Genomic DNA, 19,936 nt, shown 5'->3' with positions numbered 1-19,936 from the left:
TTACTACCTTGCCTGCCCATTCTTGTAAGTTTACAAGTGTTAGGGAAATTGACATATACCGTATATACTCGAGTATAAGCCTAGCTTTTCAGGACATTTTTTGTGCTGAAAATGCCCCCTCGGCTTCTACTCGAGTCACCTTTTTGCGCCTGATCTCCCGGACTTTGGGGACCCGGTAACGGCTGGCCCCAAACTTGGCACACACATAGCCCCACTCTTCCTCTACAAGTGTGCACAGTTTGTTGTCCGGGGGACCTACGGCCGGGAGCACCGATTTTTCAAAGCCGGGCATCCCTTCTATAGACTCCCATGTTAAATGGTAATTTCTCCGGTGACTTTGGGGACACGGTACTGGCCGGTCTCCTGGAACCGAAACTTGGCACACATGTAGCCCCATTTCTTCTCTACAAGTGTGCAAAGTTTGTTGTCTGGGGGACCTACGGCTGGGGAGCACTAATTTTTTAAAGCTGAGCACCCCTTCCATAGACTCCCATGTTAAAGGAACACTAATGGTTTGTTTTTTATTAGATCAATTGATTTCTGTAAGCTAGAGCATTTAAATATCACTTACCTGTTTTTTTCTTTTGACCTCCAAAATACAGTAATCCAGGTTTGAAAATGCCATTTCCTGTCTCTCCTCTTCTTGCTTTCCACCAGCATCTGAGCTATTTTGCATGGTGGAAAGCAGAATATGCTCACCCCCTCCCTATGACTACAGCCCTGCGTGAAGATGCTCTCTTATCCCTCACAGGCATGGAGGTTAAGCCTAATGGGAACTGTAGTTCCCATAAGGCCGTGATGTAGCAAGAATGAATGCGCACCGCAAACCAGGAAGTCAGTGAGAATAACGATTCAGGAGTGACGAAGGTGAATAAAACAGCTCGATTTCAACAGGTATCAAACTAGTTATAATGCAAAACATTACTTTTTACTTTATCAGCTACTGTCAGACTTTAATTTAAGAGGAAAATATTTTTGTCTTTACAACCCCTTTAAACGTCAGTCTAGTCATGGACATAGTGAGGCATGGGCACATTGAGGCATGGAGAAATTGAGGCAAGGACACAGTGAGGCATGCACATGGGCACAGTGAGGCATGCAGATGGACACAGTGAGGCATGCAGATGGACACCCTAAGCTTATAGGGTCAATACGTTTTCCCATTTTTTTGCTGTAAAATTAGATGCCTCGGATTATATTCGGGTCGGCTCATACTCTAGTATATACGGTATATAGAAAGTTTATATTGACTAGATAATAATGCATTGTGCATTTTACATAATTTACAGACTGAAGCCTTTGTGAGCTTCTTTATTGTTGTAGACTATTTATTTTATAATAGATAGATAGATAGATAGATAGATAGATAGATAGATAGATAGATAGATAGATAGATAGATAGATAGATAGATAGATAGATAGATAGACAGCACTAGCAGTAGTAAGATAATAAAATATGTGTGCTTTATCCTTGAAACAAATGCCACAATTAAATAATAATTAACAAAAAAGTTTTGCTTGCATGTTTTTCTTTACCTAAATAATTGAATTATAGCAGATGTCAGTTATTTTCATTCATGTGATACAGTCTGCTAGGCATGGTAATGATAATAATCAAACATCTGCTTACAAACAACAGATATATCTGGTAATGTATAAGAAATGACAAAAGAGCATTTATATTTGTTGGTTCAACTTCTTATAGTATAGGATAATAACAACAATATAATATTTATAATAATATTAATAATAATGATAATAGTATGCAATAAAATAATAAGTTTTATTTTAACAATAGCCTTTTACAATTTATTATAAATGTACATATTTTATTTTTAATTGAAAAATGATAAGAATGCTTTCAAGTTTTTCATGACAACAAATATGTTTGAAACTGGCTTAGCACTTTAATAATGTCCTCTTAATTTTCACATTTACTCAACCATGAAGTGAATTTCTTGTTTCCATTTGAAGACACTGAAAATTTCCCCAGAGTTTAAATGGAAGAAGTTAGATAGTTAATTTTAACTATGATAATGGATTTACTAAGGAATTGTATAAGTAATTCATCTTTACAGAAGATTTTCTTTATTTCCTTATAGCACTAAGTACAACTTAAAGGGGTTGTAAAGGTACAATTTTTTTCCTAAATAGCTTCCTTTACCTTAGTGCCACCCTCCTTCACTTACCTCATCCTTTGATTTTGCTTTTAAATGATCTTATTTCTTCTGAAAAATCCTCACTTTCTGTTCTTCTGTCTGTAACTCCACACAGTAATGCGAGGCTTTCTCCCTGGTGTGGAGTGTCATGCTTGCCCCCTCCCTTGGACTACGGGAGAGTCAGGACGCCCACTAATACACAGCTCCATTCTCTGTCTGCAATGTAGAGAGCATCCTGACTCTCCTGTAGTCCAAGGGAGGGGGCAAGCACGACACGGGGAGAAAGCCTTGCATTACTGTGTGGAGTTACAGACAGAAGAACAGGAAGTGAGGATTTCTCAGAAGAAATAAGATCATTTAAAAGCAAAATCGAAGGATGAGGTAGGTGAAGGAGGACTGCACTAAGGTAAAGGAAGCTATTTAGGAAAAAATTGTACCTTTACAACCTCTTTAACTATACTCTCACCTTGGTGATTCACCCTTGGCACATTAAATTTATATACCATTCACCTTGTTTAACCATTTGCTACCTTTTAACTATCTTCTTAGATCCTCCTTAAACTTTTGCTTTATTTAAAGTAAAACTTAAAATTATATCTATCTATCTATCTATCTATCTATCTATCTATCTATCTATCTATCTATCTATCTATCTTGGCAAAATGAACAGCTTTTATTACACCAATATATTGGTTAAATGAGCATTTGTTTGACAGAAAAAAAAATGTATAGGTTCAAATGCAGTAGGAAGACAATATTAAAACTTCAAAGGCGCAACAAGTAAGCCTAACTTTTTTGCTATCCCAGTAACAGTCAGGCGCATCCGGGCAGCTTGTCCTGTACAAAGGATAGCTAACAACACAGAGCCTAAAGATCGTACAATAGTGTAGTATTTTTGTGAGGAGCTTGATACGCCATCACACCTTCGTATGTTCGACCATTTTTTTTGTTTGTTTTATCCACATGGAAACCTTTTATACTGTATGCCTTTTATTTAAATAAAAATACTACATTATTATACGATCTTTAAGTTCCACGTGGTGAGCTATTCCTTGTACAGGACAAGCTGCCTGGACTTGCCTGACCAATACTGGGATATCTATTGTGGGAATCAGGAAGCAGGCCTAAGTGAGGGCATAATTGTATTAAAGGGTCACTAAAGGAATTTTTTTTTTTAGCTAAATAGCTTCCTTTACCTTGCTGCAGTCCTGGTTTCATGACCTCATTGTTCGTTTTTGCTTTGATGTTGCTGTAAATCCTCTCTGTTCTGGACACTTCCTGGTTGCCTGTTTCCTGATAACCACAGTACTGGGAGATTTCTCACGGTGGTCACTAATCAAGGAGGTGTGATTACTGTGTGTAAAACGAAACTGGATTGGTGCTGAGGGGTTTTAGACAAAGTATCACTGCTCTCTATTGGCTGACTGCCCTCTAGTGGCTCTCTGTACATCAGAGAACCAGCAAACAACAGCAAAAACGAAACTACACTGCAGGCACATTATATGATTGTTTTTTTATCTATTTTTAATCATTTTTAAAAGGAATCAGTTAACTATTATGTCTCTATGCCCTGTAAACAGTCATTTCAGCTAAAATTTTTTTTTCCTTTAGTGACCCTTTAAGTGCATAGTAGTGGTGGAATCAGTGCACTTGTGGATACACATGTGGTTTTATCATTGCACCAAGGAGCACTTGTAGATATATCTATGTTAGGAGTATGCCTATTCGGATACTTTGATACCTTAACTTTTTAATATTTATGAAATATTTTGCACTTTTTGCACTTTATTAAGTATATGTGTTGTGAAACGATTTTTCTGCAACATTACGCTGTTTTTGTCACTTTAAATATATTTTGCACTATTGTATTTGCATATGATTTTTTTATGTATGGTGAGATATTCATATATGAAAACTTTTTCATAGCATTGTTGGAGCGCTGCACTACTTTTGTATTTATGTCCAAGTGAGATATTGTAATCTCTTAGTGTGAGCAGCTGAAAATTACTTAGCACTCACTGTACCTATTGTTCGAGATTTTAACTTTTTTTTATTGTTAACAGGCATCCCTGATGAAGGCATTATTCCTCCAGATGTTTTTGGGAAATGCTTCATATAATAAAACTGAAAACTGTGGACAACAAAAGCAATAGAATTTCATTAGTGTAATAAAAATGGTGGGAAAATAATGGAGTTTCATGGGGTGAATTCTCCATAATCAAGGCCCAGTGGTTTCAGGGGTCTGCAGGCTTGTCAGAATCTGGAACCACCTTTTAAAATAAAGGGGCCCCTAGGAACCAGCCACCCATGTGAATGAGTAAAAGTTCCTTTATTTTAAAAAAAATCCTAAAAAAGTCCCTTGTTAATCCATCATAAATCACAATGTCTGCTGCCAACTAACTTGGTAAAATTTAAAAACCTGACAGACATTGCGCATACGACTGATCCCTATAGTACTGCTCACCGAATGACAGCTCCCCAATCTGTCATCAGCTATATAAAGGAAGGGCCATGGACATATTTGTTCAATGTAATAAGCTAAATATGGCCAGTGGCATTATTCAACAAATATGGCCATGGCCATATTTGATCAATGGCATTGGCCTTATATAGTCAGTGACCATATTTGTTCAGTGATGTCACTGCTATCCCTGCCCCTTTGCTTATGTGGCTGGGGATTACTGGCTATATTAGACAATGTGTCGGAGACTGTATTGGTTGCTTGGGGTGCAGTGGGTGCCAACACCTGCTGCTTCATTAGGAACTATTGTATTGACATATATTTTTATATTTGCTACATATAGAAGTGATAGAAATAATGCTTCTATAAATGATGCCTGGCTCCTGCTGAGCAAGGTGTTGATTAGGAAAAGTTTAAGCATTCACTAAAATGGCTGAACAGCCAAAGTTTGGTCTGAACCTTGGTATGGAATGAACCATTAGCTCATCCCTATTGATCACCTTGAACTAGCATCCAAGTTCTGCCCATCACATACTTGCCACATGATCTATAGTCATAAACTTAATAAGAATGATTTTCTCACACACACACATGTTCAAGTGTTACTAGACTCTTAGCTTAACCACTTGCTGCATACTGTATTACCAATATATGGCCTCAGCATGACTCCCTAGTTCTGGGAGGGCATCCCTGGATGTCCTCCCATGTGTTCTCCCACTGTGTGCCCTCTGGTGTGCACATTGGGAGCACTCTGTGACCGCTGTATGCCTTATGCCCTGTACACACGATCACTTTTTGTGATGAAATAAAATTACATTTTTAAAAATGTCATTTAAAATGATCGTGTGTGGGCAAAATGTCATTTTATGTCTTCTGAAAAATGACAAAAAAAAAATTCGAACATGCTTGAATTTTTTATGTCATTTTTTAAAATGTCATTTTTTGTGTCATAAAAAATGATCGTGTGTGGGCAAAAATGACGTTTTAAACCCGCACATGCCCAGAAGCAAGTTTTGAGACGGGAGGTAAAACTACCATTCATAATGGAGTAAGCACATTCATCACGCTGTAACGGACAAAAAAGCATGAATCGTCTTTTACTAACAAGTAACCAGCTAAAAGCAGCCTCAAGGCGAATAGAACTTCCCCTTTAGAGTGCCGTCTCTTTGTTCATCATTTTTCAAAAACGATGGTGTGTGGGCAACATCATTTTTAATGATGAAGTTGGAAAAATTTCATTTTTTTTCATGACAAAAAATGAAATTTTTTTCATCACAAAAAGTGATCGTGTGTACAGGGAATAAGACACAGTAGTTCACAGATTGGGGCAAAATGTCAATCACAACAACCTTTTACCATGTGATCAGCTGTGTCCAATCACAGCTGTCACAGTATAAACAAACACAATTTGTTTGCTGGTCATTGGCTCTCCTTTCCTCACACAGAGACCATGTGCGAGGAAAGGAAAGCCGATCTGTGCAGGATTACAGAGTATGTTTACATACTGTAATTTTTACACAATATGTAAACACACAGTACAGCCACATCAGGGTCCTGATCAGCCACCAGTCCTCCACACCAGTGAAGCCGAATATAGAGCTCTGATCAGCCACACCAGTCATCCACACCAGTACAACCACATCAGTTCCCTAATTAGCCACCAGTCATCCATACCAGTGCAGCCACAACAAAGCCTTGATCAACCATGCCAGTCATCCACACCAGTTCAGGCTCATCAGTGTCCTGATCAGCCATATCAATGCAGTCACGACACTTCAGCCTCATCAGTGTCCTGACCAGACATGCCAGTGCAGCTTCCTCAGTGTCCTGACCAGCCACACTAGTGCAGCCTCCTTAGTCTCCTGTGCAGCCATGCCAGGACACCTTCATCAGTGTGCTGATCAGCCATATCCGTGCACTCTCATCAGTGTCCTAATCAGGCACATCAGTGCAGCCATACCAGTGCACTCTCACCAGTGTCTTAATCAGCCATGCTTGTGCAGCCTCATCAGAGTTCTGATCAGCCATGCCAGTGCAGCCTTATCAGTGTCCTGATCAGGCACACAATGCAGCCATGCCAGCGCAGATTCATTAGTGCCCTGATCAAGCAAAACAGTGCAGCTGTTGTCAGTATCCTGATTCAGCCACATCTGCCCTAGTGTCATTGGCACAGAAATATGGTGTCCCCGGGGCCAGGTATGTCCAAAAGAATATTACACAAGAAAGAAGGCATTTGAAATCCTCACCATGCTCCTCACCATAACAGATGAGAGCAGCCCTCACTGTCTGATTCATATTTAAAGTACGAACCCATGGAATACTATACTTAGAAGGAGTAGCAGAATGGATTTTGGAGTGTAATTCTAACTCTATGCTCTGTAGTTGGACATATCTTATTTTATAAATTGACAATTTTGTGAAAAAAATAATTAATATAAAAAATATATATCTTTTAATTTTATTACCACATTTTTCAAAAACGTGTGACCAAAAATGACATGTTCAAAAGACTCATTACGCCTCATAGAAAATACATTGGGATGTTTTCTTTAAAAAAATGTGGTTATTTTGTGGGTGTTTCCATTGTCCTCCCTCTACAGGGCTTTCAAAAATGTGATAGGTAGTCTCTGTGTGGCTAGGCCTTAAAAAAGTTTTTGGGATAAAAAAAACGACATTTTTAAAAACGTCATTTAAAATGACCGTGAGTGGGGAAAACGTTGTTTTATGTCTTCTGAAAAATGACAAAAAAAATTTGAGCATGCTTCAATTTTTTATGTCGTTTTTCAAAACGACGTTTTTAAACCCGCGCATGCTCAGAAGCAAGTTATGATGCGAGCTTGAATGGAACAGAGTGCCGCCGTACGTGCTGAACGTAACGGCGCTTTGCTAGAGCATTTTGAAAAAACGATGGTGTGTAGGCAACGTCGTTTTTTAAAATGAAGTTTGAAAAACATAGTTTTTTTTCATGAGAAAAAATGACATTTTTTTTTCATCACAAAAAACGACCGCGTGTACGCGCCATTACACATGTAGTACTGCCATAAAAAAAAGTTTTTTTTTCTTTTCACATTTTCCAAAAACTTGTGGCAAAAAATGACTTATTGTACCACTGTCCTGGTGCGGTGCTCCAGGGCCTTAAAGAATGTGATAGGTAGTCAGAAAATTAGCTTTGTAATTTATGCATGATTTATGCTCCATGAAAACCCAAAGGTGCTTCTTGGATTTTGGACCCCTCTATGCATCTAGGCGGTGAGAAAGTCTCACACATGTGGTTTTCCCTTTTTTGCGAGGGGTAGCAGAATGCATTTTGGTGTGTAATTGCAAGTTTCCCTTTGATGTGTGTGAGAAATAACGTTTGTGAAAAAAATAAAAATTTATTAGTTTCTTCATTTTCCAAAGAACTGTGGAAAAAAAATTACAACTTTCAAAAGTTCACCATTAGGGATGAGCTTCAAGTTCGAGTTGAACTCATGTTCGACTCGAACATTGCCTGTTCGCCTATTCGGGCGAACAACGAACAATTAGGGGTGTTCGCAGGAAATTCGAAAAGCCGCGGAACACCCTGTTAAAGTCTATGGGAGAAATCTAAAGTGCTAATTTTAAAGGCTAATATGCAATTTATTGTCCTAAAAAGTGTTTGGGGACCTGGGTCCTGCCCCAGGGGACATGTATCAATGCAAAAAAGTTTTAAAAACTGGCGTTTTTTCGGGAGTAGTGAATTTAAAAATGCTAAAAGTGAAACAATAAAAGTGAAATATTACTTTAAATTTCGTACCTAGGGGAGGTGTAAAGTTAGCATGTTAAATAGCACATGTTTCCAGTACATAGAACTTTCCCTGCACAAAGTGTCATTTCTGAAAGAAAAAAAGACATTTAAAACTGACTTGCGGCTATAATGAATTGTCGGCTCTGGCAATTCAGAGAGAATTCATTCATAAAAAAAAAAAAAATAGCGTGGGGTCCCCCCAAATTCCATTACCAGGCCCTTCAGGTCTGGAATGGATATTAAGGGGAACCCCACCGTCAATTTAAAAAATAAAATGACATGGGGTTCCCCCCAAATATCCATTCCAGACCCTTCAGGTTTGGTGTGGATTTTAAGGGGAACTCCACCTCAAATAAAAAAAAATGGCGTGGAGTTCCCCCACAAATTCACACCAGACCCCTTATCCGAGCACGTTAACCTGGCCGGCCGCAGAAAAGAGGGGGGGACAGAGTGCGCCCCCCCCCCCCTCTCCTGAACCGTACCAGGCCACATGCCCTCAACATGGGGAGGATGTCCCCACGTTGATGGGGACAAGGGCCTCATCCCCACATCCCTTGCCCAGTGGTTGTGGGGGTCTGCGGGCGGGGGGCTTATCAGAATCTAATCTGACACAGCCGCGTCATTCGCTGGGCTGTGTCCAGCGGACAGAGGAGGTCGGCGTTGCTGCGCTCAGGATGGATGGATCTTCTCATCGCTGGACCAGAGATCACCTGCCACTGGATACAGACAACGTTGGAGCAGGGAGCTGGGACCGAGTAGATTACCATCGCTGGATTGTTTTTTTTTAATAAAGGACTTTTTTCTACGGTGTGTGTTTTTCCAACTATTTACACTTCCTTCGTGAAATGGTAGGGGTACAATGTACCCCATTACCAATTCACATAGGGGGGGGCAGGATCTGGGGGTCCCCTTTGTTAAAGGGGTCTTTCAGATTCTGATAAGCCCCTTGCCCGCAGACCCCCACAACCACCGGGCAAGGGTTGTGGGGATGAGGCCCTTGTCCCCATCAACATGGGGACATCCTCCCCATGTTGAGGGCATGTGGCCTGGTACGGTTCAGGAGAGGGGGGTGCACTCTGTGCCCCCCTCTTTTCTGCGGCCGGCCAGGTTAACGTGCTCGGATAAGGGGTCTGGTGTGAATTTTTGGGGGAACTCCACGCCATTTTTTTTTTAATTTGGGGGTGGAGTTCCCCTTAAAATCCACACCAGACCTGAAGGGTCTGGAATGGATATTTGGGGGGAACCCCACGTTATTTTTTTTTTAAATTGACGGCGGGGTTCCCCTTAATATCCATTCAAAACCTGAAGGGCCTGGTAATGGAATTTGGGGGGACCCCCACGCTATTTTTTTTATTTTTATGAATGAATTCGCTCTGAATTGCCAGAGCCGACAATTCATTATTGCCGCAAGTCAGTTTTAAATGTCTTTTTTTCTTTCAGAAATGACACTTTGTGCAGGGACAGTTCTATGTACTGGAATATTTCACTTTTATTTTTTCACTTTTAGCATTATTAAAATCACTGCTCCCAAAAAAACGGCCGTTTTTAAAACTTTTTTTTTGCATTGATACATGTCCCCTGGGACAGGACCCAGGTCCCCAAACACTTTTTAGGACAATAACTTGCATATTAGCCTTTAAAATTAGCACTTTAGATTTCAAATGTTCGAGTCCCATAGACTTTAACAGGGTTCTAAAGTTCACACGAACATTTGGTGTGTTCGCAAGTTCTGGTGCGAACCGAACAGGGGGTTGTTCGGCTCATCCCTATTCACCATGTCTCTTATTAAATACCTTGAGAAGCCTAATTTCCAAAAGGGGTCATTTGGGGGGTATTCATACTGTCCTCACATTTTAGGGCCTCAAGAAATGAGGCAGTCAGTACTGTACATTAGGATTGATCAAATATAGGAATTTTCAAATATATAGTTTGTACTGTAGTTTGTAGACTCTATAACTTTCACACAGACTAAATAAAACACACAGATTTTTGTTATTTTTACGAAAGAAAAGTAAAAGATTAAACTTTGGCCTAAATGTATGAGTAAAGATTAGTTATTTGCAATGTTTTTTTTTTTTTTTACAGTTTGGTATTTTTTTTCCTTTATATAGCAAAACATCAAAGAAAAAACCCAGTTGTGATTAAATAACAATAAAAGAAAGCTCTAACTGTCCCAAGAAATGATAACATTTTCATTTGGGTACAGTGTTGCCTGACTGAGTAATTGTCATTGAAAGTGTAAAAGAGCTGATATCTGAAAATTGGCCAGAGCAGGAAGGGGGTGAAATGGTTAAAATTATTTTTCATTCTTAGGATGACTCTATTCCCTTGCAGGGTTCCATGAAGCCACTCTTATAAGCGTGCTTTTGTCTCTTATTGCAGTCTAAAGTGACATTGCTCTGTGCACCAACGCACACAGGCAGCTCAGAACCCCATAGATGGCTTACTCCCCAGCTCCTCTTCAGGGAACTTTATATTGCTTTTAGGCAATGGATTACTAAACGATTGGGAAAATGTATTTAGAATAAAACATAATGTTATAAGTTTGCTAATGGATATTAATACTTTATAGTTAAAATAGAGGGGATTGAATGATTGAATATTTCTTTATTTATAATTTTAGGTATAGTAAATCAGTATAGTATACAGCAGCAGTCTCCAAATTGGGGCCTAGGGGCTGGATGTGGCCCTTTGCTTGTCTTTATCCAGACCTTGGGGTGCTATTCCTCCCGTGGCACACTATTCTATCAACTGACAACAAAGAGGCAACATTTCTCTCACTGCCACCAACAATGGGGCACCATTTCTCCCACTGACACAAATGTTGGGGCATCATTCCTCTCACTGACACTATTGGTGGGGCACTATTCCTCCCACTGACACCATTAATGGGACACTATTCCTACCACTGACACCAATGATAGGGCACTATTCTTCCCATTGACATCAATGATGGGGCACTATTGCTCCCACTGGCACCATTGATGGGGCACTATTCCTCCCACTGACAACATTACTGGGGCACTATTCTTCCCACTGACACCAGTGATGGGGCACTATTCCTCCCACTGACATCAATGTTGGGGCACTATTCCTCCCATTGATTTCAATGATGGGGCACTATTCCTCCAAATAATACAAAAGATGGGGCACTATTCATTCCACTGATCCCATTAATGGGGCACCATTTACCCAATAAAACCAATAATGGGGCACTATTCCTCACACTGACACCAATAATGGGAGACCTTTCCTCTCTACGATTCCAATGATAGGGCACTATGCCCAGTATCAAATACGGTGATGTTTACTCCCAATGATGCCAGGAAAATGTCCACTTCCACTGGCCACAGTCCAGCCCCTGTGAAGTTTGAAGGACAATAAATTGGCTATTTAATTTGAAAGTTTGGTGACCCCTTGTATACAGTATAGTAAAAGTCTTAAAACGTATACTATATAATATATTTTTCAATTAACTAATCAATTCAGTGTACATGGAAGAATGAGGATCTTGTTAACATACAGTACTGTATATAATAAACTTTGATCACTGACAATGCCAGAAGAATATTAACTGTAACAGTGCCTAACAGATGTTACACATAAATAAGTATCACAAATATAGAAAGAGAGCTTTTCTTTGTTGAAGGCAAATTTTGTCAATACTTTTATTGTGTTAATATTACAAAATAAATAATTTGTATAATCATGGTGGCTTAACAACCATGAAAATGCTTATACAAGGACAACTTAGAATGCATGGTGAAAGAAACAACAGATGCATGGGCAATAAAGAATTGCAGTAACAAACATGGCATGACAATTCTACACAAATTAAGTATTTTTTGGAAGCACTTGAATGGTAAAATAAAAGTAATTTTTCACAGATTTGAATTAAGGATGTATTCCAGCCACAAAATGAAAATCAAATATTTAGGCACATACACAGATCACTGGCTATACATATTGAATTTCAGTTTGACATGTGTGCTACTTCACCAGACCCCCCCCCCCCAATACTTTTTGTTGTTAATGTGGTGAAATGAGTAATCCTAGCCTGTTTTAAAATCGAACAAAGCAAAACATTCGATTATCTACTCAATTAGAGATAACCTAATCAGTGACTTTGTCTTCTTTATTGTATTATTTTATTTTACTTTTTTTTATTGAACATTAAGCAAAATAATGTATGTGGCATGGTGCGACAACTGTATGGTAAACTTATAAACAGTTAGGCCCCGTACACACCATAGAATCCATCCGCAGATAAATCCCAGCAAATGGGTTTCAGCGGATAGATCCTATGGTGTGTACACGCCAGCGGATCTGTTTCCTCGGATATATCTCCCCTGGGATGGATTCCAGCAGATCGAATATTCGCTGACATGCAGAACATATCCATCTGCTGGAGTCCATCCCAACAGATGGATCCGCTGGTCTGTATAGACTCACCGGATCCATCCGTCCGAAGGGATCCCCCGCATGCGTCGTAATGATTCGACGGATGCGTGGAATTCCTTATATGACAGCGTCGCGCACGTCGCCGCGTCATAATCGTGGCGACGGCGCGACACGTCATCGCCAGAGGATTTCGGCGCGGATTTCAATGCGATGGTGAGTACACACCATCGCATTAAAATCCGCTGAAATCCTCGAGAGGATTTATCCGCGGAAACGGTCCGCTGGACCGTATCCGCGGATAAATCCTCCCGTGTGTATGGGGCCTTACAGTCTTGTGTTCAGCACAAATGATTTGATGGGTGCCTTTTAAATGAGAACTACATTTTTCATACAGTAACATAGAAAGGGCTGTTATCCTCATGGTTGTGCTGTGTGGCAGAGCTGTCTGAAATAATATTGCCAGTTTAGTTTGGCCTCTGTTTTGGCCTCACCCATAACATTTTCTGTTTCTGTTTTTCCTATACACCTATACATAAATAAACAAATTGACATACTACTACCAACTGATTTGTATTCATAATTTATTAGGTTTATTGTAAAACAATGGTTCTATTACTGTGTTTCCCCGAAAATAAGACCTACCCCGAAAGTAAGCCCTACTGACATTTTTGGAAAAGGCTGCAATATAAGATCTCCCCGAAAATAAGCCCTAGTTTGGGGTTGTGTGGTCTAGACTGTGGGCCAGATTCAGATACAAGATACGACGGCGTATCTCCTGATACGCCGTCGTATCTCTGAGTGCGGATGGTCGTATCTATGCGCCTGATTCAGAGAATCAGTTACGCATAGATATCCCTAAGATCCGACTGGTGTAAGTGTCTTACACCGTCGTATCTTAGGCTGCATAATCACGCTGGGCGCTAGGTGGCACTTCCGTATAGTTATGCAAGGAATATGCTAATGAGGTATTTTCGCCGATTCAGAAACAAACGTCCCGCCGGCGCATTTTTTTACGTCGTTTACGTTAGGCTTTTTTTGGCGTATAGTTACCCCTGCTATATGAGGTGTAGCTAATGTTAAGTATGGCCGTCGTTCCCGAGCCGAGTTCTGAAATTTTACGTCGTTTGCGTAAGTCGTACGCGGATAGGGCTTTACGTCTTTTACGTTCACGTCGAATCCAATACGTCCTTGCGGCCTACTTTAGAGCAATGCACACTGGGATATTTTACAGACGGCGCATGCGCCGTTCAAAAAAAACGTCAAAAACGCGGGGTCAAGTAAAATTTAAATAAAACACGCCCCCAACATCCCCATTTGAATTAGGCGGGCTTACGAATGTGCCAAGCGCCTCTCAGCTGATTCCCCGCTGCTCTCCTTCTGCCAGCTGTCAGCGGGGTATCTCAAGCCCCCTCCCTCTGCAGTGCTCAGAGCATGGAAGACCGATCAGGCGGGTCACGGAAGGACCAAGGAAGGCGCTGTAGGAAGGAACTGTGCACACTTTACATTGTATGGGGGCTGTAATACAGTGCATTTTATGATTTTACATGCTTTTTTAACTTCGTTCCAGGAGATGGGGAGAGAAGACAGCACATGACAAGCCCTACCCCGAAAATAAGCCCTACTGGGTCTTTTGTCAAAAAAATGTATATAAGACCCAGGCTTATTTTCGGGGAAACACGGTAGATGGTCAGTACTTTACTTTGTAAACTGTGGTGCTGAAGTGGTTTGCTGCTCTCTTTTGGCATATAGCATTTATTGGCCTGCTCCGGAAAGGTTTTAGTTTGTTATAATAGCTTTACAGGTTGGCCAAAGCTCATGCCATTGATGCTCTATATGTAAACTGTGCCCATTGCATCATTAACCAGGGATGAGCCGAACACCCCCCTGTTCGGTTCGCACCAGAACTTGCGAACACACCAAACGTTCGTGTGAACTTTAGAACCCCATTAAAGTCTATGGGACTCGAACGTTTGAAATCTAAAGTGCTAATTATAAAGGCTAATATGCAAGTTATTGTCCTAAAAAGTGTTTGGGGACCTGGGTCCTGCCCCAGGGGACATGTATCAATGCAAAAAAAAGTTTTAAAAACTGCCGTTTTTTCAGGAGCAGTGAATTTAATAATGCTAAAAGTGAAACAATAAAAGTGAAATATTCCTTTAAATTTCGTAAAAGAAAAAAAGTCTTTTAAAACCGGATTTGCGGCTATAATGAATTGTCGGCTCCCGGCAATTCAGAGAGGATTCATTCATAAAAAAAATAGTGTGGGGGTGCCCCCAAATTCAATTACCAGGCCCTTCAGGTCTGGTATGGATATTAAGAGGAAACCCGCTGTCAATTCAAAGAAAAAAAATGACGTGGGGTTCCCCTCAAATGTCCATTCCAGACCCTTCAGGTCTGGTGTGGATTTTAAGGGGAACTCCACAGCAATTAAAAAAAAATGGCGTGGAGGTCCCCCAAAAATCCACACCAGACCCCTTATCCGAGCACGTTTTTCTGGCCGGCCGCAGAAAAGAGGGGGGGACAGAGTGTGGCCCCCCTCTCCTGAACCATACCAGGCCATCCAGAGTGCAGCATCACCGGCCTCCTCTCTCCGCCGGACCCTGCGAATGATGCGGCTGAAGCTGTGACATTTCTTTTATTGGTGAGGCGGGGCCACCCGTCATGTGACCCGGTCCCCCTCTGACGCACCCTCTGCTAAGTCACTGGGGAAGCCTGGCTTCCCCCTTGCGTCAGAGGGGGCGGGGTCACGTGACGGGTGGACCCGCCTCACCAATAAAAGAAATGTCACAGCTTCAGCCGCTCATTCGCCAGGCTGTGTACGGCGGAGAGAGGAGGCCGGCGATGCTGCGCTCTGGATCCCACTCCTCCATGCCCCATACTCCTAACCCTAACCCTAATCCCACTCCTTCTAAGTCCTAACCCTAATCGCACTCCTCAATGCCCAATACTTCTAATTCTAATCCCACTCCTCCATGCCCAATACTTCTAACCCTAACCCCAATCCCACTCCTTCTATCCTTAAAACCCCTAACCCTAATCCCACTCCTCCATGTCCAATACTCCTAACCCTAATCCCACTCCTCCATGCCCAATACTCCTAACCCTAATCCCACTCGTTCTTTCCTTAAAACTCCTAACCCTAACCCTAATCACACCTTCTAGTTCCACAAAACTACTCCTTGTGGTTTTTAACAACAAATCTATTTATTTTCCATAGATTTGACTTTCTTCTTGACCTGCTGACACCTGCGTTGTTGAGACATGATACTAATTGTAGGGATGCAATATCACCATGTGAACGCTTACTTATAACACTGAGGTAAGCAATTTTATACGTATATGCATTTATTTTTTCATTCACAAACCATAAACATACTAAAAAAAAATTTAGGAAAAAATTAACATTTATTCTTTCAATTTGCACAACATATGCACAATTTTTTTATAATATAAAACAACCCAATATATTATTATTATAATTTTTAATATATAAATCTTTATTGTCAAAATAAACTCTGAGTATCAAAACATGTTTTTTATAACGAAAAAAATATATAGGGGAAATCTTTATCAAAAATTAGATTACAAAAATGTAATAAACAATGAAATAAAAATTACCTGAAGGTTTAATAACAATTGTGATTACTATGTAATCATCAAACTAAATTTAAAGATCATGATAGTATGAGGGGTGAGGGTGTAAATCTTCTCTAGCGGTGTTTGGCTGAGGAGTAGTAGGAGGAGGAGGAGGGGGAGGTGGAGGATGAGGAGGAGCTTGATTTGGAGGATAATAATTTGGGGGCATATCATATTGTGCTGCATTAAATCTTGGATTGAATTGAGGAGTCATTGACATGTTTGGGCCACATGGACCAGATTCTTCCCATTGATTACCGTAATGAATATTAGGTAGTTGGTTCTGGTTTTCCGATGGTTGGCCACGTAAATTTGGAGGATTGCTTTTCTGCTGATATGATTTGATTACTTTCAAAATGTCAATTCTCAGATCACATTGAAATTCCTTCTTTACTTCTGCAATTTGAGGTATTAAACTTTTTGTAAATGCTGTGATCTCGTTGTTTTCACTCTTCTGGCAATCGATTAGGTTTCTGACGACCTCAATGAATTGTTGACTTTCTTGTTTTCTATTTTGTTTGGTTCTTGTTGTTGACCTTCTTGGAGGCTCTGGTGTTTCTTGTTCTTCAATATACTCTTCTAATTCCTGAGTTTCTGAAATAAGCTCCTCTTCATTGCTGTCACTACTGAAATTGTTGTCAGTTCTTAAAAAAATAAAAATGATGTTATTAATATACATGTATTATAAAAAAATGTTTTTTAAAGAATGTATAAAATTTTACTGTCTCTCTTTCATAACTGGTTTTAAAAACTCTAATTCATAATAATGACAATATATCCTTCCTTTTTTGGAGCCGGACCCACTTCGGATTTGTTGCTGTTTCATTAGTTCTCTCTTGAAATTATCCCTCAATGTCTTCCACCGTTGTTTGATCATTTTTTCTGAAATATTAAATAAACATTTTTTCAGGTATCTTGCAACGGAAAATACCTACTCCTCACTACAATATGAATTTTGGATAGGGATAACAACCATAAGTCCAATTGTGAAGGAAACATGTGATGCAATCTGGAATCTGAGAAGTTCATTTATGCCTATTCCAAATAAGGGAAAATGGGAAGATGTTGCCCAGCGATTTTTGAACAAGACAAATTTTCCAAACTGTTTAGGAGATATTGATGGAAAACATATTAGGCTAATAAAATCATGCCATAGCGGAAGCCAGTATTATAATTATAAAAAAAATTCTGTTGTTTTAATGGCTGTGGTCGATGCAGAGTACAAATTAATTCTTGTTGATATAGGATCATTTGGGAGCAATGCAGACTCTGCTGTTTTCCAACGTAGTAAATTTGGAAAACGTCTTGCTTATAATGAATTGGATTTACCAGTTAACCGACCACTGCCCAGAACAGAGGGACCCGATATGCTATTTGTGTTTGTAGCAGACGATGCTTTTGCTATTCACGAACATCTCATTAAACCGTATTCACTGAGAAATTTAGATACACAAAAGAGGATCTTCAATTACAGGCTGTGTCGGGCATGTAGACTTGTAGAATGTGCTTTCGGTATACTGGCCAACAAGTGGCAAATTTTTCTAAAACCAATTAACCTTAACATAGAAAACGCATGTAAGGTAATCAAGGCCATGTGTATATTACATAATTTGGTAAGAGAGAGGGATGGAGTAAATTTTGAGGATACACTGTCACACAATATTGAACCAGCCAAATTTCTTCATGTGCGTGGACCTATAGTGGGATTTACAATTAGAGATGCTTTTGCGGACCACTTTATGAGTCCGGCTGGTGCACTCAGTTGGCAAGACAACATGATCTAAACTTTCAATATACATACTTTACTGTCTTTGAGAATAGATATTTCCTTCATATTTTTGAATGTTTATTCATTAAAGCCTTGTAAGAAATCACTAATTTTACATGCAATAATACATTTATTATTAAAACATTTTTTTGAGTCAATTATATTTATTAGATTTCTAGAAAGTTAAAAACAATAATTTAATAATTACATTAAAGTCACATTGATGGGATTAAGAAGGGGTTATGGACTATCAGTGGTGGGATTAGTGTTAGGGTTGGGGGTTTGGGGTTATGAGGTGTGGGATTAGGGTTAGGGTTAGTATTGGGCATGGAGGAGTGGGATTAGGGTTAGAAATATTGGGCATTGAGAAGTGGGATTAGGGTTAGGGTTATGAGTATAAGACATGAAGGAGTGGGATTAGGGTTAGGGTTAGGAGTTTAAGGCATTGAGGAGTGGGATTAGGGTTAGGGTTGAGAGTTTTGGGCACGGAGGAGTGGGATTAGGGTTAGGGTAAGGAGTTTAAGCCATGGATGAGTGGAATCAGGGTTAGGGTTAGAAGTATTGGGCATGGAGGAGTGGGGTTAGTGGTGGGATTAGTGTTAGGGTTGGGGGTTTGGGGTTATGAGGTGTGGGATTAGGGTTAGTATTGGGCATGGAGGAGTGGGATTAGGGTTAGAAATATTGGGCATTGAGAAGTGGGATTAGGGTTAGGGTTATGAGTTTAAGACATGAAGGAGTGGGATTAGGGTTAGGGTTAGGAGTTTTGGGCAAGGAGGAGTGGGATTATGGTTAGGGTTAGGTGTTTAAGGCATGGAGGAGTGGGATTAGGTTTAGGGTTAGAAGTATTGGGCATGGAGGAGTGGGATTAGGGTAAGGGTTAGGAGTTTTGGGCAAGGAGGAGTGGGATTAGGGTTATTCATTTAAGGCATGGAGGAGAGGGATTAGGGTTAGGGTTAGGAGTTTAAGCCATGGATGAGTGGAATCAGGGTTAGAAGTATTGGGCATGGAGGAGTGGGATAAGGGTTAGGGTTAGGCATTTAAGGCATGGAGGAGTTGGATTAGGGTTAGGGTTAAAAGTTTAATCCATGGATGAGTGGAATCAGGGTTAGGGTTAGAAGTATTGGGCATGGAGGAGTGGGATTAGGGTTAGGGTTAGGAGTTATGGGCAAGGGGAGTGGGATTAGGGTTAGGTGTTTAAGGCATAGAGGAGTGGGATTAGGGTTAGGAGTTTAAGCCATGGATGAGTGGAATCAGGGTTAGGGTTAGAAGTATTGGGCATGGAGGAGTTGGATTAGGGTTAGGGTTAGGAGTTTTGGGCAAGGAGGAGTGGGATTAGGGTTAGGCATTTAAGGCATGGAGGAGTGGGATTAGGGTTAGTAGTTTAAGCCATGGATGAGTGGAATCAGGGTTAGGGTTAGAAGTATTGGGCATAGAGGAGTGGGATTAGGGTTAGGGTTATGAGTTTAAGGCATGGAGGAGTGGGATTAGGGTTATGAGTTTTGGGCAAGGAGTGGGATTAGGGTTAGGGTTAGAAGTTTTGGGCAAGGGGGAGTGGGATTAGGGTTAGGGTTATGAGTTTAATGCATGGAGGAGTGGGATTAGGGTTAGAATTAGAAGTTCAATGCATGGAGTAGTGGGATTAGGGTTAGGGTTAGGAGTTTGGGATTATGAGGGGTGGGATTAGGGATATGGATGGGGGTTTGGGATTATGAGGGGTGGGATAAGGGATATGGATGGGGGTTTGG

This window comes from Rana temporaria, chromosome 1 (assembly GCF_905171775.1).
Source record: "Rana temporaria chromosome 1, aRanTem1.1, whole genome shotgun sequence".
Classification (NCBI taxonomy): Eukaryota; Metazoa; Chordata; class Amphibia; order Anura; family Ranidae; genus Rana; species Rana temporaria.
The sequence above is the reverse complement of the archived record's forward strand: the minus strand, read 5'-3'. Positions refer to the sequence as shown.